The sequence below is a fragment of the Equus quagga genome, chromosome 9 (genome assembly GCF_021613505.1).
Source record: "Equus quagga isolate Etosha38 chromosome 9, UCLA_HA_Equagga_1.0, whole genome shotgun sequence".
Lineage (NCBI taxonomy): Eukaryota > Metazoa > Chordata > Mammalia > Perissodactyla > Equidae > Equus > Equus quagga.
In genome coordinates, this window is record NC_060275.1 from 97,969,516 (window position 1) to 97,992,253 (window position 22,738).

At 37.2% G+C, this 22,738-nt stretch overlaps 1 pseudogene; it reads right to left on the reverse strand.

The window, feature by feature from the left end:
- Positions 1-20,212: 20,212 nt before the first annotated feature.
- On the reverse strand, positions 20,213-21,887 carry LOC124244607 (ectonucleoside triphosphate diphosphohydrolase 6-like; annotated as a pseudogene).
- Between the last annotated feature and the right edge of the window lie 851 nt (positions 21,888-22,738).

Below are 22,738 nucleotides of genomic sequence, written 5' to 3' on the forward strand. Positions count from 1 at the left end.
TCTTTTAGAGGCAAAGTGAGGGCTGGGATAAAAGTCTAAACTCTCTGGAGTAAAAGATGTAAAGATAGATTTTGACAATGAGATAGTTCTGTCCATTGGTTTTCACTAAGTGCTCACAGAAAGACTGAAGGCAAAACAGGGCACCCAAGTGAGACCTCCCTATGAGGTACAGATGTATCAGACCTAAAGAAGCATTAGGGTAAGGTAGGAAAACTGAGATAAACATTAGAGACACTCCAGGCTGTAACTGGATCCAAGGCAGCAGACTTCCACAACTGGGGAAAAAAAGGAGAGGTGACAGAGACTGTGCTAAATACCAGTCTTGGGCCCCACTATTGATTGAGAAAAAGTCTTACTGAGTCTTAGAGTGAATATTAAATACTGGATATCTCCATCTGGAAGGAGGGCAGGAGAACTGAGAAAGAGAGAGATCTCTCCAGAGCTGCTATTGCCCGGGGCTAACTGAAGGCTGAAGGCAGGGAAAGCTAATTGAAATCTGACTTCCGGAAAAATAGAAGCTTCCAGTCCTGAACTCAAATAATCTGAAGTAGGCAATGAACTGAATCTAACAAAAGCAGCATGATAATAATAATAATAATAAACCATATTAATACAGACTTAATTGAATGAAAAAAATTCAGCTTGACAGAAGAGAAAACCTGCAATTTTCTGTATATAAATATTGCCTACTTAAATTTCTAATGATATTTAACCAAAATGTCCACCATTCAAACAAAAAAAAAATTACAGAGTACAGAAGAAGCAAGACAGTATGACACATCATCATGAAAGGAAATAGTCAATAGAACAAGATACAGTTAACACAGATGTTGGAATTATCAAGTGTGCACTTAACTAAAATAAATACATTCAGGATTCTAGTAAATAAAGGGTAACAGCATTCATGACATATGGAGAAGTGACATAAAATAAATAAATAAAAGAGCAAGTGGAAATGCTTGAAATGAAAAGTGTTACATAACAAAGATAATTTTTCGGTTTATCAGCAGAGAAAAAAATTCAATGAAGTTGAAATACAAATACAGTTTGAATTACAATAATGAAAACTGGAATTAAAGAAGAGCAGATAATCTGAAATCTGTAGGAAAATATCACACAGTCTATCATGCCTATCATTGGAATCCCAGGAAAAAAATGTGAGAAATAATGAATTAGGCATTAAAATATCTGAGAGATGGTTAAAATTTTCAGTTGATGAAAGACATCAAACCAGATGTTCATAAAGCTCAGCACATCCCAAGCAGAATATGTGCAGAGAAAAGTTCCACGAGGCATATTATATTCAAATTGCCCAAAAATATAATATTTCAAAAACCATCTGATGGGAAAAGGAAATATTATAAAAAGATGGGAAACAATTAGAATGACAGCTCATTGCATCTATAGGGGTGGAAAAACTATTGCTCTACCCTTCTAGGTTATTTTGGCTGACCTGAAAATTAAATTGTCATGAGACAGAGTAACAGGAAAAAATCAAATAAATTTAATAACATGTACACATGGGTGAAATCCAGGAAAACCAAATAACTTGCCAAATGGCTGAAACCACCACCTTAAATACAACCTTCAACTAAAGACAAAGGAGGATGTTGGGGATAGTGGTTTGGGACTTCAAAGGGGAGGAAGGCAATTCACATGGAGATAGCAAAGCAAACATTTGGTAAACAAATGTTTATCATTCCTTGCAAAGACAATGAGAGATGGAGAGGACTTTGGTCAAATGGGCCTTTCTAGGTTCCTCCCTGTCTCCCACTCCTAGTTCATATTATACTATAATTGTCTATGGTGATAGCTCCTTCCTGGAACAGACATTCTCTTAAATTCTTTTAGGCAGTTAGGGGGAAGGTCAGAGTCTTCTTCTGAGTCTTTTGCTCTTACAAATAATCAAGCCAAAGAGACACATTTTGGGTGACAAATTCTTATCCCTCACACACCAAATAACCAATTAAAGTCAGTAAATGATGACATGACATATTAAAAGTTATGAAAGAAAAATATCTTTCAACTTAGAATTATATAATCAGTGAAAATAGCCTTCATCAATAAAGTAAAAATAAATACCTTCTTTAGGCAAGCAAAAGCTGAAAGAATTTTTCTAGAATAGATCTGCAGTAGAAGAAATGAAAAAAAGAAAAATGTGGGTTTTTTTTTCTCTCTTTTTAAGCCAGGGAAATGATATCTCATAGAAACAGTCTCCTACAAAAGAAGGAATAAAAAGTAGAAACATTCGTGACATAGGTTAAAAATAAACCATGATTTTTCTTATCAACCAATGGTTTAGAAAGACTCCAAATGTGTATACAGCTCGTTAGTATCCTAATATTTAGAGTTGAATGGCCCTCAGCAAACTTTGCTTCACCAATGAGAGATTCTGTGCCCTGAATACAGAGTCATCACAAGCAACCATAACATCAATCGTTTGGGGTAAGATTTTGACTCAGACACATCTGAGTTTAATCCATTCTCCAGCACTTGCTTTTTGAACAAGTAAATTATAATGACTGTGCAAAAAGTCTCATGCTCCTCATGTACAATAGGAACCATCATAAATCCTTATGAGAATGTTGCAAGGATGAGAAATAAGTAAATAAAATCACCAAGCACAATGATTGACATCTGAGACCTTCTCAATGTTTCCTGCTGTTATTTTTTGCTCCATGGACAGGATAAAACAATCAGATATGATTCACTATAGGGAGGAAAGTGATGGGTTGAGCAAAGTGAAGGAAAGGAAGAGAAAGGAGGAACATCATTTGCATGACAACTGTAAATTTCTGGGAAGAATGGATATGTTGAGAGTCCCACTGGGAATCTTGTTTGTGTAGAGTAGGTGAGTGAGGGAACTACCCAAATGAATCTCAATGATATCAACAGTCATTTGGCATGGACATATGGTGAAATATATAGCAATCAAAATAAATAACCTCGGTGTATCAACACAAATAATGAAAACTCAAAAAAGAAAAGTAATTTGGCTAATAAGATATCTATAGTATGCGAAAATTTAAATGTTTTAAAATTACACAGATAACATGAATTTTGATTTTTTATGATGAAATATTTAAAATATATCAATGATTACAGGGAAAACAATAAAGGTCTGAGTATCCATCTGTAGGAACTATCAAATTAAATTATACTACCACAGTTACACTAAGTTTGTATAAAGAAATAAAATAATGCATGTATATTTGAAATCTCTCCTCTCACTCTATTTTACTTTTCACGTTCTTGATCAGTATTTCCTCTCCAGAGGGAAGCACTACTTCACTTGATATGCCTTATTCCCCTCTGTTTTCAGTAGTTTTAGTATGATACTGATGGTGTTCAGGACGTACTACTCCAAAATATGGCACCTTGGCATATTGAATATTTTACGGTGAAGGAATTTGAGAAAAGAGCAGAAACAAGAAGCCTACTCTGACCTTCTCCTGCCCTTTTCCCCTGAAACAGGTGAGCCTTGTCTATACCCAGAAAAAGAGAGCATCCTTATATCTGAAGACAAAGGGAAACAGAGGATAATTCTGATACTCGGGCCTGCTAAGTTTCCCACATTTACCTCATACTCTCTGATCTATCATATTTCTACATGACTGCCCACTCTTCATCAAACCTAGCATAAAAATACTCAGGTCTATCTGTTTTTTCAGGTCCTCATTTCCTTTGAAGCCTCCCATGTCACACAAAACTTATATTAAATAAATTTTCAGACCCAGTCAGGGACCCTAAAAGGATCAAGGAAAATTTTTTCCTCCCCTTAACAATTCTGCGTTGTAATTCTTTATATACTCTAAGGGTCATTTTGAATCTGGTGTTTAACAATACATTTCATGATTTACCACTCTTGACACATCTTGTTCTTGTTCATTAAATTTAACTATGTTACAAATTTCACTGTCTGGAAAAAAAATAAAGGATTTTTTAAAAATAATTTCTAACATCTTGGATTTATATTACATATAGAAATAAAATAAGTGACTTCAAAAGTATGCAGAGGCAGAGAGAAGTTATTGAAAATATGCCATTGCAAGTTTTTAATCTTATTAGTTGTGTTAGAGTATTTTTTGAAGATGGATTCTGATACATTAAAGATGCACATTTTAGTATTGAAAATGACCACAAAAACTCAGCATTGTTGATGAAAATAATCTATAACCAATCTATAAATGAAAATTGTGGTGAGTTTATTTTGGCCAGATCTGAAGACTAGCTTAGCCTGGGGCCTTCCTTCCCCAAGGAAGGAAAGGCACCAAAGATGTGGGGCGTACAGAGAGGTTATATACCCTCAAAGAGCATGTTTCACCTATGATTGGAATGTTCCTTTTACAATAGTTTTGAAATTGCTCTGTCAGCACAGCAACTGATGGACAGAGCAGTTAGTAGGTCTGCTGTCTCAGTGGACACCGCAGGGTAGCAGATCTGTTGTCTCCAGCTGCTTGGTCACAGGGTGAGTGCAGCAATCAGTTCCTAGCCTAGGGAGACATGCTTATCCTTAAGGAAAAGCCAGAGTTGCATCTTTATCTTAAGGCCATTTGTTCTTGTCTTTGGGACATAGCAAATGCTTAAAGTAAACATACAATGAATGCTCAATGGCCATGTCAGGCCCTTTTGGAAAAACAAAGTGAGGCTAAATTAGGTTTACACCAAATGGCTTCCTCATATACTCCAATATAGCCTATTGCTTGCCATTTGTTTGTCAGCATAGATGATAAAATGGGATATTAAAATGTATCAATTTACTTCTTTCTCTCAAAAAAAAAGTCAGAAAGAAGGACTATAGAAAAGAAAGGACAGATGAAATAAACAGATATCAAAAATAAAAAGTAGAAACTTAAACTCAGACATATTAAAAATTGCATTAAATAGAAATGGGCAAAGCATTGCTAATAAAACACAGAAATTTTTAATCATATTTTCAAAAATAGTCCTGAGCACAAGGAATAATACCAGGGCAAAATAGGGACATTTCTTAATAATGAGTCAATTCAAAAGAACTCATAGCAACCTTACATATGTAGTCATATATTAACAAAGCAACTAATTACACGAAACAAAAATTCAGAGAAACAGGGGGAAAGATAGCCAAACCTAAAACTATAGTTAGAGACAGCAATCCTCTTCTCTGTAGTTGAAAGAACAAGTAAACAGAAAATAAACAAGGATCTAAAAGTTTTAATTAATTATAAATAAATCAACTTAATGGAACTTTAGAGAATACTACATCAACCACAGCAAAATATACATTCTTCTCAACACCAGGATGGAACACATGGTTTATTCCAAGTCTCAGTAAATTTCTAGGGATCAAAATCAGACTGAATATATTTTCTGACCGTATTCTGATCAGAAATAAATTTGAAATCATTAACTATAAAAGCCTAGAGAATTCCACCAATATTTGGAAATTAAACAAGTCTACGTACCATGTGAATTAAAGAAGGTACCAGGAAGATGAAGAGGTGTCCTCACCAAAGCCTGAGAAAGAGTGAATGGTAGATAACAAAGGAAATTAGAAGCATGTAAAATCTAATAAAGGAAATATTTCAAGAAGATGGGAATAATTAACAGTGTTAACTGTTCTTGTAGACCAAGTAAGATGAGAAGTGGGAATAGATTATTGGATGTAGCAAAAAATGTAGAGTAGATTTACAAAAGAATAGGACCAGAGAATAAGACCAGGAGATTTTAAGACCAGACGCTAGTGTTCTAAAGAAAAGCAGAGACATGAGACCACAGTAGAATACCAATGCGGAATCAAAATATTTGATTATAAATAAAGATGATAATACAACATGAATTTATGCTAATGAGAAAGATCCAATAGAGAAAAGAAAAAAATTGATTCCAGAGAGGCAAGAATTGCTGAGAAGGGAAAAAAGTAAGATAGAATGTACAAGGGGAAGACGGTTGTCTTAGATGGAATATCCGGAAAGAAAGCTGTATCATAAATTGATGTGGTACTGGACATTGTGGGAATTCTATTCTGATTGCTTTAAAATTTCCAGTGTGTGGCATGAAAACAGGCACATAGCCCAATAGAATAAAATAGAGGGCCCAGAAATAAATTTATGCATATACAGTCAACTAATATTTGTCAGAGGATGTAAAAATATTCACTGGGGAAAAGATAGCCTTTTCAATAAATGGTGCTCAGAAAACTCAATATTTACATGCAAAAGAACAAAATTGGACCCCTATCTTATACCACTCATAAAAATTAACTTGAAGCAGATTAAAGACTTAAATGTAAAACTTGATAATGTAAAACTCTTACAAGAAAACAAAGGAAGAAGGCTCCTTGACATTGATTTTGGCAATGATTTTCTTGCATATGACACCAAAAGCACAAGTAACAAAAGCAAAAATAAGCAAGTAGGAATTCATCAACTCAAAAACTTGTGCACAATAAAAGAAACACTCAACAAAATGCAGTGTTTGGAATGCAATCTATGGAATGGGAGAAAATATCTGCAAACCATAGATCAAATAAGGGGATAATATCCAAAATATATAAGGAACTCATACAATTTAATAGAAAAAAACCAAATAATTCAATTAAAAAATAGGCAGAAGATCTGAATAGACATTTACCAAAGATGACATACAAATGGTCAACAAGTACATGACAAGATGTTCGATATCACTAATTATCAAGGAAATGTAAATCAAAACCACAATGACATATCACCTCACACCTCTTAAAATGGCTATCATCAAAAAGACAAGAGGTAACAAATGTTGGTGAGGATGTAGAGAGAAGAGAATCTTTGTGCACTGTTGGTAGGAATGTAAATTGGTGCAGCCACAATGGAAAACAATATGGAGGTTCCCCAAAAAATTAAAAATAAAACTACCATATGAGCCAGCAATCCCACTTCTGGGTATTTATCTAAAGGAAATGGAATCACTATCTTGAAGAAATATATTCACTCCCATGTTCACTGCAGCATTCTTCACTAATCAAGGCATGGAAACAACCTAAGTGTTCATCGATAGATGAATGGGTAAAAAAAAGTATGATAAATATATACAGTGGAATATTATTCAGCCATAAGAAAGAAGAAAGCCATAAGAAAGAAAGAAAGAAGAAAATTCTGCCATTTGTGACAACATGGATGAACCATAAGGGCATTATGCTAAGTGAAATAAGTCAGAAAATAAAATAAAACAGTAAAGATAACTTACATGTTGAATTAAAACAACAAAAAAGCCAAACTCATAGAGATAAGGAATAGTTGCCAGGGGCTTAGGATGGGGGAAATGAGGAGATCAAAAATATATATGTTCCAATGCAATAGTTAGTGTAATTAGCTGAAAGGGGAGATGGAGAACATACTGGAGATTCGAGGAGAAAAAAAATATGAAGCAAAAAGTGACATCAGCATCATGGCAGAGTAAGCCCTTCCCTCAGACTCTCTCTTCTAAAATACAACCTAAAGGACATTTGAACACCAACAGAGGATACACACACAACACAAGAGACAGCTGGGAGACTCACACATCCATATGCCTGAAGGTGGTGGTGAGGCTGGATCCTCTGGAAAAAACTGCTAAGCAGGAGTCCCAAGGAAAGAGAAAAGCCACGGCTAGAGGAGGGGCACATTTGGGGAGAGGTGCTCTGTTTCCACCTGGCACTCCAGCCCCCGGTTCCAGCCCCACATTCACCAGGAAAGTGGCACAGTGAGAGAGGGGCTGGTTACAGGAGTGGCTCAGCAGAGGAGAGGCACTCTATTCCCACCTGGTGCTCCAGCCCTGTGCTCCAGCCCCACATTCTCTGGGAGAGCTGCATATGAGAGAGGGGCCAGTTAGAGGAGTGGCTCAGTTGGGGAGAGGTGCTCCGTTCCCACCTGGCAATCCAGCCCTGCTCTCCAGCCACATGATTGCTGAGAGCACTACACAGAGAGAGAAGCAGTGGCAAGTGGAGCCCTGTGAGCACCCAGAGCACCACACAGAGAGAGAGGCATTGATTGGGACAGGCATGCAGGTGTAAGAAAGTGCTCCTTACCCCACCGAGCACTCTAATCCTGCTAACACTCAGAGCTCCACACAGAGGTAAAAGTGGAGGCTGGGGGAAGCACTGGGGAAGGAGAACATCCCTCCCCCTTCCCAGTGCTCCAGATCTGCCATTGGCCAGAGCATTGCACAGTGAGAAAAGGAGCCAGTGGCCAGAGCTGAGTAGCCCCAGATCATGCTGGACCTGATCTGGTGCCTGATCCTCACCCAGTGGAGGCACATGGCAGCAGTGGCCAAATAATAATGCCATGCAGAAGCAAAACCCACACCATCAAGCAGTATGAGAAAGTATGCTAAATCTCCAGAGTGGAAGGAAAATGACAAGTACTGAGAAACCAACCCTGAAGACACAGAAATCCATAACCTAAATGACAAAGAATTCAAAAGAGCTATCATAAGAAAACTCAACGAGTTATGAGAAAACAGAAAGATAAATTAACGAATTCAGGAGCATCTTCCCAAAAGAGATTGAAACTTTAAAGAAGAACCAATCAGAATTGTTGGAGATGAAAAACACAAAGGATGAGATTAAAAAAAATCTGGATTCCCTAAAGAACAAAACTGACAATATGGAAGACTGAAATAGCAGTTTTGAAGACAATACTGTAGAAATGCTTCAGAGGGAGGAGAAGAGAGAACTAAGACTAAAAAGAAATGAAGAAGCTCTCAGAGAAATATTTGACTCAATTAGGGAAAGCAACATCAAAATCTCCCCAAAAATAAAAGTCTAGGACCAGACAGTTTCTCAGGAGAATTCTATCAAACATTCCAAGAAGATTTTTTTACCCATTCTTCTCAAACTATTCCAAAAAATTGAGGAAGATGGAAATATTCCTAACACATTCTGCAAGGCCAACATCACCCTGATACCAAAGCCAGACAAGGACAACACAAAGAAGGAAAATTACAGGCCAATATCACTGATGAACATAGATGCAAGAAACCTGAACAAAATACGGGCAAATTGAATACAGCAATACATAAAAAAGATCATACAGCATGATCAGGTGGGATTCATACCAGGGACACAAGGATGGTTCAACATCCACAAATCAATCAACGTGGTACACCACAATAACAAAATGAGGAACAAAAACCACATGAAAATCTCCATAGATGCAGAGAAAGCATTTGACAAGATCAAAATCCATTCACGATTAAAAATCTAAACAAAATTGGTATAGAAGGAAAGTACCTCAACATGATAAAGGCCATATATGACAAACCCAAAGCCAAAATCAGACTCATTGGGGAAAATGAAAGCCATCCCTCTGAGAACAGGAACAAGACAAGAGTGCCCACTATCACCACTCTTATTCAACATAGTACTAGAGGTTTTGGCCAGAGCAATTAGGCAAGAAAAGGAAATAAAAAGAATCAGAATAGGCACTAAAGAAGTGAAACTCTCACTGTTTGAAGATGACATGATTTTATACATAGAAAACCCTAAAGAATCCATGGGAAAACTACTAGAAATAATAACTACAGCAAAGTTGCAGAGTACAAAGTCAACTTACAAGAATCAGTAGCATTTCTATATTCAAATAATGAGCTAACAGAACAAGAACTCAAGAATAAAATTCCATTTACAATTGCAACAAAATGAATAAAATACCTAGGAATAAATTTAACCAAGGAAGTGTAAGATCTATACACAGAACACTATAAGACATTATTGAAAGAAATCAATAATCACACAAAGAAATGGAAAGATATTCCATGCACATGGATTGGAAGAATAAACATAGTTAAAATGTCCATACTACCTAAAGCAATTTACAGATTCAATGCAATCTCAATCAGAATCCCAATGGCATTCTTCATGGAAATAGCGAAAAGAATCTTCAAATTCTCCTGGGGCAACAAAAGACCTTGAATATCCAAAGCAATACTGAAAACAAGAACAAAGCTGGTGGCATCGCAATCCCTGACTTCAAAACATATTACAAAGCTATAGTAATCAAAACATCATGGTTCTGGTAGAAGAACAAACACACAGATCAATGGAACAGAATTGAAAGCCCGGAAATAAAACTACACATCTACAGACAGCTAATCTTCTACAAAGGAGCCAAGAACATACACTGGAGAAAAGACAGCCTCTTCAAGAAATGGTGCTGGGAAAACTGGACAGCCACATGCAAAAGAATGAAAGTAGACCATTATCTTTCCCCATGCACAAAAATGGACTCAAATGGACCAAAGACTTGAAAGTAAGATCTGAAACCCTAAAATTTCTGAAAGAAAATATAGGCAGTACACTCTTTGACATCAGACTTAAAAGGATCTTTTTGAATACCATGTGTACTCAGACAAGGGAAACAAAAGAAAAAATAAAGAAGTGGAACTTCATGAGATTAAAGTGCTTCTGGAAGGCAAAGGAAACCAAGATCAAAATGAAAAAAAAAAACCCACCAATTGGGAAAAAATATTTGCAAATCATATATCTGATGGGGGGTTAGTCTCCATAATATATAAAGAGCTCACACAAATGAACTACAAAACAACAAATAACGCAATCAAAAAGTGGGCAGAAGATATGAACAGGCATTTTTCCAAAGAAGATCTACAAATAGCCAATAGGCACATGAAAAGATGCTCAACATCACTAATCATCAGGGAAATGTAAAACAAAACTACACTTAGATACCCATTAGAAGGGCTATAATCACCGAGACAGAAAACAACAAATGTTGGAAATGTTGTAGAGAAAAGGAATGTTCATTCATTGCTGGTGGGAATGCAAACAGGTACAGCCACTGTGGAAAACAGTATGGAGATTCCTCAAAAAATTAAAAGTAGAAGTGCTATATGACCCAGCTATCTCACTACTGGGTATTTACCAAAAAAACTGGAAATCGACAACTCAAAGAGACTTATGCACCCATATGTTCATTGCAGCATTATTCACAACAGCCAAGACATGGAAGCAACCCAAATGCCCATCAACAGATGATTGGATAAAGAAGATGTAGTGTATATATATATATATATATATACACAATGGAATACTACTCAGCCATAAAAAAGATGAAAGCTTCCCATATGCAACTACATGGATCAACCTGGAGGGCATCAAGTTAAGTGAACTAAACCAGACAGAGAAAGAGAAACACCACATGATTTCACTCATATGTGGAATTTAAACAAACCTATGGAGAAAGAGGATAAATTAGTGGTTACCAGGGGAAGGGGGGTGGAGGGTGGGCACAAGGGGTGAAAGGGCATACTTATTTGATATATGACAAACAATAATGTACAACTGAAATCTCACTATTATAAGCTATTATGACCTCAATAAAATAAATAAATAAATAAAAACAAATATGAGACAGTCATCTAGGATTGAAGAGTGTTTTATGATTTCTGCACAGTAAGCACCCACTTAAGGTTCATGGTCAAGAATTTCATGTAAGAACAGTCAGCAAAGTATTTTGTTTTTTTGTCCAGTTTCCTTCAATTGCATCAAAATATAACAAACTGGATTTAAACAGGATTGTGGTACTATCAACCAAGTAAAACAGCAAGGAGGGGAAAGGAATTGAGCATATGTGCAAGGGAGTAATCGTTATGATTAAACGCGACAATAGGCTGAGGGAAAAAGAAAAAAGTACTTGAGCTGGACAAGGGATAGAGAAGGCGGTCAAACCAATGGATTGTTTTTTCTGGTGGCATCAAAGCATCATTGAAGTTGGGATTTTTAGAGAGTAAGGTGGAAATCTAGGGGGTATTAGACATATACTGAGGTGCTTCAAATTAAGGAAGTAGTCACATAGCGAATATTTTAAATCTAAAGTTATACTCAGAGATTCTGTAATTAACATAATATAGCAATATTGGAAAGTCATTTGATCAGATGACATGTATACCCAAGACTAGGCCACATGAACGGTGAAGATAAGCCCTTTTACCGTTTTGTCTATGACCTAAAAGCAGAACAACACTCACTGGAATTAATTTTAGGGCACCTCATCCAGCACCACATGGCAGGAAATGTACGTGATAGTGTCCTGTGGTCCACCTGGAGCTTAGCTCTTTGTGGTTTAAATTTCAGTCTTCAAACCTTCCTGAATAACTAGACTAAATTTGCAATCCATATTTCTAATCTTCAATATATATTAAATGCTATTGTTATGAGAGACTCTTTTCTTCTGTATAAATCCTTGCTTCCATCATGCCAGTCTAGTCAAAATAAATTTGCTAAACGGTCATGCTCAGCTGCAAAGGCCGTCGTAATTTTAGTTACTAAGGCTTTCAGGTGGCCTGCAGAGTATCAATCTTCTAACTCTATACAATGTAGCCCGTTATTGAGATAAAACACTGATGACCTTCAATGACCAACTACTCTAAAAATCCTGCCCAGCCTGTATTGACTAAAATTGAAATCTGAAGCCACTCACTTGAGCTGCTCCAGATCACTCCATGTCTCAATAATTATTTTTCCAAAGTTTTGGGCCAATTCACTAAAAAGTTAAAGTTTTAAGGCACCAGTCTGTTATATATATATAATTATTCCCTGCTGTATATATATATATATTCCCTGCCAAGGTCAGAGCAAATTGAGAAATAAAACAGAAGAGCGACATATGAACTAAAGTTATGATTCAAGCTTTACTAATAATAAATTCATTTATATGATATGAATTTAGATTTGTGGCCTGAAGACTAACAATTTATGAATTGCCATTTCAGCATCTAAACTCTGGATTTTCCAACTTAAAAAAAACTGGAAAGAGCAGAGCAGTCTTACCTAACTAGGATAACTGCTTCACAACAATTTAGGGTAGAGTGAAGAAAAAAAAGAGAATCCCTGGTACTTTTAGACTTTTTCTAGATTAATACCTCGCAACCAAGAAACATGGGTCAATGGATGTGACATACCTGTCAATCAACACCAGCCTCCTAAGAAAGGATGAGTAAGGATGAGGGGAAGAATTTCATGACATTTTATTATCATGGAAGATGCCCTCTGTGGAACCTTAAGCAAAGAAGAAACACTCTTCTGAAAAATTCAAATGATTTAAACTTGAAACACATCGATGCACGTTACAACCTGTGGCAGGAAGTAAACAAACAAATATTTAGTGTAATTTTGTAGACTTTAAAGCATTTATTTAGAAATAGACAAAAACAATCGTTCAAAACAGCAACGTCAACCAAAAGAAAGTGTAAAGCAGAAAATAATAAATCTATAAGTATGAATATCAAGCAGAAGATGGATGAAGAGAGAGAGAATGAGAAAGCAGAAGCTGAAGTTTTTGGGGAAAAGGTCAAGAAAGTGGAAACATTTCTTAAAAGTTCTATCTGATCAAGAGAAGAAAAAGAGGAAATAAATGGCAAATCAACAAACTTAGAAATAAGAAAATTATATAAGTGAATATGGATACAAAGGGCATTAATGTGAATAGAATAAATATTGAAATAATCATTAGAGAACAGTATGAACAAAATCATGCAAAACCTTGAAAACTTAAGAGTAATCAGTATGTCTCCGAAAAAATAAAAGTTGTAATTTCCATTTCAGGAAGAACTAGAAAACATCAAACATCAGTTAAAATAAAAATTAAGTTGGTCATTTAAAGTATTATGCTTAAAAAGAAACTAGGACCAGAGAGTCCTTTAGATTTGTTGAAACTAGACTATAAGGGACACATGATTCTCACTTTATAGCAGTGTTTCAAGAAATTAAAAAGAGAAAAATCCATCCAATGTGTTTTAGGAGACTATAATTGCATCAATACACACGCACATACACATACACACAAATAGAAGTAAGAATAAAAGGACAAACTTATGTTCTGCAGACTGAGAGCCATCTTTCATCTCCCGGACATGTTTTCAAAGGTCTAATGCAGCATCTATACCTATTCTCAGGCTCAACACTTCCCGAAACAGGTCATTATCTGTCAACAAAGAAGAAAAAATTCAATCTCTCACGGAACTTTCTGTCTAGTGGAGGAGATAATATTTGTAATAATGTTGTTGTTGTTAGTGCCATCAAGTAGATTCTGATTCCTAGTGATGCTGTGTACGGCAGAGTGGAAGCCTGCCCAGTCTTTTTGAGCCATCCTCTCACCTTCCAGTGCTGTATCAGACAAGGTTCCACTCTCCCGCTATTCACAGGGTTTTCATGGCCAATTTTATTTTCAGAAGTGAGTGGCCACGTTCTTCTCCCTAGTCTGTCTTAGAAAGCTCCACTGAAACCTGTCCACCATGGGTGACCCTGCTGGTATTTGAAATACTGGTGGCATGGCTTTCAGCACCCCACCACAACAACATGCAGCTGCTACAGTATGACCACCGACAGACGGGTGAGGTGGTTCCCTGACCAGGAAGCGAACCCGAGACGTGGAGGTGAGAGGGCCGAATCTTAACCATTAGACCACCAGGGCTGGCTTATAATAATGTAGATGAAATAAAAGACAGAATGTGAAAACTGATGTAATAAAAGTACCAAAATCTATAAAAAAATTTTTAAAGAAATGAATGGTTCAGTGGAACGAAAGGGTAAGGAGAAGGGTGAGAGTTCACATAGAAATAATCTAGAAAACTGACTAAACGATTAAGGCAACAGTATGATTGGACTCTAAGGCTCATTGGACTTACAATAAAATTCCAATAACACAGTCTTTCATATTCTGGACTGTTTTGCATCCCCTTAATTGAAAGTAATCTGAAAATTCAAAACAGCCTTCCTCCGGATATTTGCTCACTTACAATGCAGGCACATTTTTATGATGTGTTTAGTTAGCGGATTAGTGAAGTGAGTATGTCAGAAAGATACAGCTTGCTAATTAGCGTTTTTAATGAGTTTTTGCTATGTCACTCCTTAGTGGTCTATTTACCATTTTCCATACTGTAGTTTGGAAGCTAAAATCCTAGTGGGTTTCAATTAACTCAAAGTATTTCTACTAAAATCAGCCCAGTCATAATATTTAATGAATTCAATCAATAGTGGAGATAGTAATAATAAGGCAAGGTATAAGAGAAGGTATATGAATAAACATATGAATATATAGCTGATCTGAACAGTAAAATGATAAAATCAAAATAGAAATGTGTCCATGTAGAATTCAACAGAATTACCTATATTATACACGTTACTATGTATATGCAATGATATTTATTTAAATGCAGTTTTAATGAACTTGCAGTTAAATTCAAACTGTTTTGATCTTACAAGCTACATACTATGTGATAGATTATTTCATTCACAAATTCTGTGGCATTGATGGATACACTGTAACATCTAAGCAGTACCTGTATATCAGCTACATTGATTTATTAGTATATTGCTACTCCACTATTACACTTTTACAGTAAATCTTATATTAGTTTGGCACAAATAAGAGCAAAATGAAGAAATACATGTCTATCAATTAAGTCACAATCTATGGTCCAGACAAACTCCCAATTAAGAAAATCTTAGCTGTGTTATATATTTTCTGGCTTTCACCATATTACGATTTCACATCAGAGAGAGAATTTAGATTTCGGACTTGGTGAGTGGTAAGCTTTGCACAAAGCTGAGATTGATTAACTCTGTTCAAGGTGAGAAGCTTCTTTTAACTTTCCTGGTTATTTTTACGGGAGATGAAACATACATGAATGATTTCCAACAAAATCTGTGTTTCCCTTTCCATGTTAGTCAGCTCTCATTGGGAAGTGGCTTCTTGCTAGAGGCGGTGTTCCCTAGACCCTTTACATGTGGCAGTGGTATGAGTTGTCTCCACTGAAATGTGAGCAGAAATGAGATGAGTCTACATAAAGTTAATGAAGGATCAGGGCGACCTCCCTCCTGCTCTCCTTTCCTTTTTGAGGACTGAGGGCAGAGGACTCTTGAGATTCTGGGGAACAGCAGAGCTACATTCTAGAAGCAACCTAGTCCCTAAATCACCATACAGAGGAGACCATCGCACATTAGACAGGAATACCCACATTAGCCAGGTAAAAGAGGGAGAAGTCAGCTTCTGTTGTGTTGTCATTGAAATTTTGCAGTTTACTGTTTACATCACGAAGAGCTACCCTAACTACAGAAAGAATTCAGAGTTCTTCTACACATATAAATCTGTTTTAATTGCAGTGTCTAAGTGATCGTTTGAATGCTCATTAGATACTTTACATATTGATCTCCTAATAGTGACCCATCAAACGAAATCTGACATATGTGCATGCACATTAATCATGCATATTTAAAGAATGGGATAAAATCAAAGGTCGAACATTAATATTTAGAAACCTGTCTCAAAAGCAACACACACATACACGTACATTTTTAATCCTCCAGCTTATCAACACATTGTGGAATGAAAAGGCAAATAGGAAAATATGTTTTCTTTCTCTCGGGATTACTTCACCTCCTCTGTTCTCTTTATTTTGTCATTGTGTATTGCTTTGGGAAACTGGAAAGCCCATTATTAAAACAATCCTTAATCCTGAGGGAAGGAAACAAGCTGGTGGTGGAGATGGGATGGAAGTGAAGAGAATAAGTTATAAGAAAGTGCAATGAAATCATCTTACAGAACACTGGTTTCCCCGTAGAAATCTATGATTTTATGAAATTAACTTTAAATCCTCTTTGTTTGTCATTACTCACCAATGGCTGTAGGCAAGGTAGCTAAACTTTGAAAAGAGAAGAATTTCAGTTAATCACTTGATTCTACCTTTAATAAAAATATTTACTTCCTTTACCAATTTTATAATTATATTAATAAAATTCCCATATATAGCTGCTAGAAATTCATTTGAAGGGTAAGTATGAGTTTGGCATCAAAGAGTCCTATTGTGGTGGGATCAGAATTCTTTGTTTGCGGAGAGTCTCCACTCCATCCGTTCAGTCACACCTGACTGGACCAGGAAGAGCTATGTAACTGAAGTGGAATAATCAGAATACCTTCCCAGGAAAGTTTTAGTTGGTGATGTTAGAAACAGTTTTCTCATGGTACGTGGATGTTAAACTTGTCCACTCCTGAGATCTGAATAGGCTCTTTTGCCATATGGACTCAGTTGCTCTTCCGGAAAAGGAATCCTGTTGCACATGACCAGCAAGACAAAGAAGGAGAGACATCACTGGTCAGCTTCTCGGGGATGCTTGTAAGCATTTTGGATATTAACTCTCCTGCCCCCAGCTTAGAAGGGGAACCTATATCTTTTTTGCTTTATCTGACTTTATTCACTAATTGTGTATGACTTGAAATCCAAAGAAAGTTCTAACTAATAAAATGCATGAAATAATATTGGAAGAAGAAGTAAGTTTCTTATTCTGCTAACTCCTTGAATCATTTATGCTTTTTGACCTGCTCGAGAACTGCTTCAGCAAAATTTAAGAGCATACAATTGTCAATGGCCTATATATAAAAAAAGGACAACTACCACCACATTTTTTGGAACTCTAGAATGCATTTTTTTTTTTTCTTGAGTAAGATTGGCCCTGAGCTAACATCTGTTGCCAATCTTCCTCTTTTGCTTGAGGAATATTGTTGCTGAGCTACCATCTGTGCCCGTCTTCCTGTACTTTATGTGGGATACTGCCACAGTGTGGCTTGACAAGAGGTGCTAGATCTACACCCGGGATCTGAACCTGCAAACCCGGCTGCCTAAAGCAGAGAGTGAACTTAACCGTTACGCCATGGGGCTGGCCCCTAGAATGTATTCTATATTTGAATTCTGGGAACTTACTTCTCGTCTGTGTGTAAAAGTTTAACTTCTCATAATTCACCCACAGCATTAAGGACAAAACCTCTTTCAATTCAGAGTGGTCCCACTCTTCAGCTCTTTTGGTGAAGCACAACCCAATTAGCATAGTTCCAAGGCTTAATTCTTTTCTGATAAATATATTTATGAAATTTTATTGAATGTAAAACCGATCATTTGATGTCTTTAAATCATTAATTTACCCCATTAATTGTAAAAATCCTATGTGAAACTATAGGCAATAAGGTTAGATCCTGAGGGTATATGCAGTTGAGGCTTGAAAGAAAATAGATTTAACCCTAAATCTCAGGCTAGTGTTTGAAAGTGTTACTGCAATTTATTCACTAATGGAAGCAATAGACTTTTTAATACATTTGACAGTATTGCTCTTGCTTGAGAAAAATTGAAAAGAACACTTTATTTCTTTTCCCCTGTAAATCTTTTTATTTTGAATGGAACTTGCAAGGGTCAGTTTATTATATTTATTGTACATTCACTGCATGAATGACTCTAAGAACTGGGGAGGGAGGACCTAAACCACATTCAAACAGAAGCAAAGTACTGAGTTTTTCCAAGCAACAGACCTCACCCAGCTGATGGAGGAGCAGCAGCACCCTGTAGGCCACAGGATGGGTCTGGATGAGCATCAAGGACATCGCTGTGCCCGCGAGTGAATGAATGCGGCTCAAGACACGAAGCAAAGAGAGGGTGATTCTGAGGACTCAGATTCTGGAAGACCCCTGAGTTGGGATCTGCAGATGAGAACCAAACCCAGGCAGCCAGGCATCGTTTGCCCTTGCTTGACCGCAAACGTGGCTCTCAGTAGTGATGGACTTGGACATAGAGTCTGTGTCCAGAAAAGGGGATGCTCAGAACCTAGTTTTTACACAAGCTACTCAGCACCCACTCTACAGGGACATCTGACAAAGACCTGGAAACTGAGGCACCACAACTATAAATATTTTTACAGCAATTAACTCTCAGCATTGTGTTCACATTTAAGCACTGTTTTTGAAGAGCCAGAGCACACAAGGTCGATAAAGCACTCTTTCACCACCCCTAATCCTTCTTCTGTGGGGTACACATGAATTTCTTCATAGTGACAGCTCTGTCAGTTATCTCCAAACCAAACCATCCAAGAATTTGAGGAAAACAGACATCTAGATAATTTCACATGCCCACACCCAAGGAAAAGATAAACATGTTCAATTCCAAAGTTCACTAGAGTCTACCTGTGTGTTAGAGAGTCAAATGTTTTGTGTTTTTGTTGTTTTTCTTGTGTTTTGCTTTTACTTGGCTTGCACTGAGAGCAGCCAGGACAGTCTATGGAACCTCTCCACTCAATTCTCCCCAGAGAAGGTGGAGGCCTGCGCCTCAGTGAAGAAACCAGGCAGGTAGTGGGAAGCGCAAAAAGAGACTCGCGTGTCACAGGGCTGCCGTGACACAGCAGCAACAGCAGATTCCCAGTCTGTAATTCTTGTAAGGGAGTGTTTAAGAAAAGTTCTTACAGGAATGTTTTTAAAAAGCAACTTGCAAGATGTTTACAGCACGGTGATTTTTCAAAATCTAGCAACAGAAGGGCAATGTGGAGGTTGACTTCCCAGCAAGGCATGGTGGGAGCTTTGCTTCGCTGGCCTGAACATGGTGCCCTCTGCCCCTGTCTTGTTCACTGCCCACTTAAAGCCAACAGGTAGACAGAGGCATAAAAGCCTGAACCTGGGTTTTACTGTCTCCTCTAGAACCTCTCCCAACCCTCTGGTCTCCAAGTCACATGAGACAAGGCTGCCACTCCTCAGTGAGGCTGCAGTGCTGCACGTGAAGCTAAAGCTCAAGCCAAGTGCCATCACTCAGAGAACTCTATATGTCCCTGGGGCAAGTCTGCACAGAAGCGCCCTCCATTAAGTATAGAAGGGAGTGGGAGGCAGACCATCCTTCGAACACCTCAACAGTAAAATCAAAGATAAAATCACGTTGATCAACATCTAGCCAGCTGACGGACCAGGATAGAGAAAGAGTTCCACAAAGGTGCACTATTCTTTTCTGTTTGTTTATTTTGAAGAGTTAAAGTGAGGGAAAATGGTCCAAAACATTTGCCCATGCTTCAAAATCCATCCTAAAGATTATAATAAGCAGATAAATGCAAGCTGTGCTATAAACCTCCAAGGATGGGCATACCAATGAACATTTCCTCAGTCCTCTCTTATGTGCAATATCCATTCTATTTTTTTTTTCAACTTTATTGAGGTAGAATTGGCAAAAAAATCTTAACATATTTAAAGTGCACAATGTGATGATTTGATATGTATATGTATATATGTGTTGTGAAAGGATTCTCACAATTGAGTTAGTTAACACATCCATTACCTAACATAGTTACCTTTTTTGGGGGGCAGTGTTGAGAACACAAGTTTTACTCTCAGGAAATTTCAATTACACAATATATAGTATTATCAAAACTATAGTCACCATGTTACATATTAGATCCTCAGAAGAGTTTCAGCTTAAACTGTTTGCTGTTCTCATGGAGACTGTGGCCACTTTGGAGAGGATGTCCCAGGGCAAATATGAGTGCTGACTGGGATAGAGGAGGGAACGGGACAGCTTGGCAGTAGGAAGCTGAGAAGCTGGGCTGCCAAGAGACTTGACTCTTCTGTTGGTTCAGTGAGTCGACGTAATGACAAATGGCTCCCAGGGCACAGCTTGTCTCAACATTGTCGATTTTCTGAGTCAGCTTCAGCACTTTGTCCCCCAGAAACCTGGATTCTTGCAGCAGCAAGCTGACATAGGTGAGGTCCATGGATACACACAAAGGGTTGTTCTGAGTGTGGCTTTCCTTGTCCCATATACATACTTGGCTGCAATCTCAAAGTCTCCAACCGTAAGATTGCCTGCTTTCTCTGCATCTAGAGGGCAAAATTTGCTGCGAACTCATGATAAGAAGAAAACACATAACAATTTAAGTTCTTTTCTTCTTGCACTTTGAGTACTTTGCTTCATAGGATTTCTGCCACTCTGCTAGCACACAGCTCACAGAAGCTAACTGCCTTCGGTCCTGATATTCAGTATATTATTCCAAAACATTCCCACTTTCCTTTGAAACTAGTACACAAACAAGGGCTGACCAACTCCTTTCCATCCTTAGTAGCTTCTCTCTCCAATTCAAAGGGCACTTTATCACTCCATTTAGCTGTTGTTTCCAAGGCCTTTTCATGGGTTGTAGAGATAGGATAGGCACTGGTCCTTCACACGGACGTGCACGGCCTCCTGTGTCCCACCCGTGGAGGCAGGTGTCATTCCCCTGGAGCTGGGAGGTGAAGGCTGCTTCCAGTTCTTCTGCCAGCTTCCTTAAGAATGCTTAATTTTGTTGTTTTTGTGTAACTTTTGTCATTTATTTCCAAGAATCTGCTTGAAGGAAAAAATAAGGGGAGCATTCATCAACCTGAAGCCAGGGTCTTCTTCATTTCTGTTCTTAAATATCAATTTTTAAAGTTTCCTTCTTCCTTTTTAAATGGAGGTATAATTGACATGTAGCATTACGCTAGTTTCAGGTGTGCAACATAATGATTCAATATTTGTATATATTGTGAAATGATCACCACAATAAGTCTAGTTAACATTCATCACCTCACAGTTACACATTTTCTTTCTTGTAATGAGAACTTTTAAGATATACTCTCTTAACAACTTTCAAATATACTATATGGTATTATTAACTATAGTCACCATGCTGTACATTACATTTCCATGATTTGTTTATTTTATAACTGGAAATTTGTGCCTTTTGACCCCCTCCACTCATTTCACCCACCCCAACCCTCTACCACCAATCTGTTCTCTGTATCTCTGAGCTCATTTCTTTCTTTCTTTTTTTTTTTTTGAGATTCTACTTATAAGTGAGATCATATGGTATTTGTCTTTCTCTGTCTGACTTATTTCACTTAGCACAATGCCCTCAAGGTCCGTCCATATTGTTGCAATGGCAAGATTTCCTTCTTTTTTATTGCTGAATAATATTTCCTTATATATATATATACACACCACAATTTCTTTATTCATTCATTTATTGAGAGATACGTAGGTTGTTCCCATACCTTGGTTATTGCAAATAATGCTGCAATGAAAAAGAGGGTGCTTATATCTTTTCGAGTTAGTGTTTTCATTCTCTTTGGGTAAATACCCAGCAGCAGAATTGTTAGATCATATGGTAGTTTTATTTTTAATTTTTTTGAGAATCCTCCACATTGTTTTCTGTAGTGGCTGCTCCAGTTTACATTCTCACCAACAGTGCACAAGGATTCCCTTGTCTCTACATCCTTGCCAACACTTGTTATTTCTTGTCTTTTGACAATAGGTGCCAGGTGATATCTCCTTGTGGTTTTGATTTGCATTTCCTTGATGATTAGTGATGTTGAGTACCTTTTCGTGTACCTGTTGCCCATCTGAATGTCTTCTTTGGAAAAATGTCTATCCAAATACTCTGCCCATTTTTTAATTGTATTATTTATTTTCTTTCTATTGAGTTGTATGAGTTCTTTATGTATTTTGGATATTAACCCTTTGTTAAATATACAATTTGCAAATATTTTCTCCCATTGGTAAGTTGCTTTTCATTTTGTTGATGGTTTCCTTCACTGTGCAGAAACTTTTTAGTTTGGTGTAGCCCACTTTTGTTTTTGTTTTTGTTGCCTTCGCTTTTGGTGTCAAATCCAAAAAATTGTCACCAAGACTGATGTCAAGGAGCTTACCACCTATATTTTCTTCTAGTAGTTTTACGGTTTCAGGTCTTATAAAGAACAATTTTAAATGAGGCAAATTAAATTTATTTTAAATTAAAGATAGATTGCTACAACAACACTTAGCCCTTGCACACTTGGAAATAGTAGAATCTAAAATACAAATTTGAGGGGGCCTGCCCAGTGGCACAGGAGTTAAGTGCACACATTCTGCTTTGGTGGCCCAGGGTTCACTGGTTCGGATCCCGAGTATGGACATGGCACCACTTGGCAAGCCA